The sequence below is a fragment of the Bos indicus x Bos taurus genome, unplaced genomic scaffold (genome assembly GCF_003369695.1).
Source record: "Bos indicus x Bos taurus breed Angus x Brahman F1 hybrid unplaced genomic scaffold, Bos_hybrid_MaternalHap_v2.0 tig00011878_arrow_arrow_obj, whole genome shotgun sequence".
Taxonomy (NCBI): domain Eukaryota; kingdom Metazoa; phylum Chordata; class Mammalia; order Artiodactyla; family Bovidae; genus Bos; species Bos indicus x Bos taurus.
Genome location: NW_020867975.1, coordinates 32,986 through 35,184, shown reverse-complemented (window position 1 = coordinate 35,184; position 2,199 = coordinate 32,986).

The following is a 2,199-nucleotide window of genomic DNA, read 5'->3' as shown; positions in this document are numbered from 1 at the left end:
TGAGACTGTGAGGAGTCAGACAAAAAGCACAGACTGTGGTGCTGAAATGGATTACTAAGGCACTTAGTGATGGGGCCAGTGACCCTCCAGGACAATATTCTGCAGGTCCAGTTGGGGATGATACATTTCATGGGCAAGTCACAATTACGGAAAAGAATGGCAACCCATACATATCAAGGCAGTTTATTCTCTGTGACAGTTCATTTCCCTAAAGACTATCCGTTCATACTACCTAGGTTGCATTTGCAACAGAATTTATCATCCACAGATGAAAACTAATGGCAACACTTGGTTCGCTACTCTAGGATCACTGTGGTCTCCTGCTTTCATGATTTCTAAAGTTCTGGTATCCATTTGTTCACTGCTATGTGATCCGAACCCAGATGATAGCCTCCCCAGTGCCAGACGTTGCATAGACCTATAAAACAGAAATAAGTACAAAAGAATTTTTCAGGAATGTACTCAGAAGTATGCCATGTGATGCTACCTTAAAGTCAGAATAACCTGCATTAAAGCTTGAATAAACTTTGAGTTCAGTTAAGTCGCTCAGGTGACTCTTTGCGACCCCATGAAGTGCAGCATGCCAGGCCTCCCTGTCCATCACCAATTCCCGAAGTTCACTCAGACTCACATCCGAGTCAGTGATGCCATCCAGCCATCTCATCCTCTGTCACAGTCTTTTCCAATGAGACAACTCTTCCCATGAGGTGGCCAAAGTACTGGAGTTTCAGCTTTAGCATCATTCCTTCCAAAGAACACCCAGGACTGATCTCCTTTAGAATGGACTGGTTGGATCTCCTTGCAGTCCAAGGGACTCTCAAGAGTCTTCTCCAACAACACAGTTCAAAAGCATCAATTCTTCAGCGCTCAACTTACTTTAAATTACTGCTACAAATGAAAAAAAAAAAAAAAACCCACTAATTCTAAAAGATCCACACACACACAATGGAATTTTACTCAATCATAAAAAAGAATGAACTTTTGCCATTTTCAAGAACATGGATTGATTAGAAGGCATTATGTTAACTGAAATATGTGAGAGAGAGGAAGGCAAATGCTGTATAATACTGTTTATATGGAGAATTAAAAAATAAAACAGACTAGGGAGATGAAGCAGACTGACAGATACAGAGAACAAGCTAGCAGTGGTTACCAGGGGAGAGCAGCAAGGGGCAGGGTAAGGGCAGGGATAGAAGATTAAGAGGTGCAAACGAATATGTCTAAAATAGATAAGCTACAAGGATATACTGCAAAACAAAGGGGATATACCGATATTTTATAATAACTATAAATGCAACATCACATTTACAAATTGTGAATCACTTTGTTGTGTCCCTGAAACATAAAATATTGTACATCATCTATGAAAATGAAGTGAAAATGTTAGTTGCTCAGTCTTGTTCAACTCTTTTTGACCCTAAGGACAGTAGCCCGCCAGGCTCCTCTATCGATGGAATTCTCCAAGTAAGAATTACCCACTGGAGTGGGTAACCATTCCCTTCTCCAGGGATCTTCCTGACTAAGTGATTAAACCCAGGTCTCCTACATTGCAGGCAGATTCTTTGCCATCTGAGCCACCAGGGAAGCCCACAACAACTATAACTCACTTTAAAAATATATATATTCTCCCAAATCATCCCACCCTCTCCCTCTCCCACAGAGTCCAAAAGACTGTTCTATACATCAGTTTCTCTTTTGTTGTCTCATACACAGGGTTATTGGGACGACCCAGAGGGATGGTATGGGGAGGGAGGAGGGAGGAGGGTTCACCATGGGGAACAAATGTATACCTGTGGCGGATTCATTTTGATATATGGCAAAACCAATACAATATTGTAAACTTAAAAATAAAATAAAAATATATATATATATTCTCTCAGGAACTTTCACATATACAATACAGTATTATTAACTATGCGCTTCCCTGGTGGCGCAGTAGTAAAGAATCTGCCTGTTGATGCAGGAGATGCGGGTTCAATTCCTGGGTCGGGAAGATGCCCTGGAGGAGGACACAGCAACCTAATCCAGTATTCTTGCATGGAAAATTCCAAAGACAGAGGAGGCTGGCAAGCTACAATCCATGGGGTTGCAGAGAGTAGGAAACCACTTTGCCACTAGCAACAGCAATGATTAACTACAGTCACCATGCTGTACATTATATCCCTGCTGCTGCTGCTGCTCCTACGTCGCTTCAGTCTG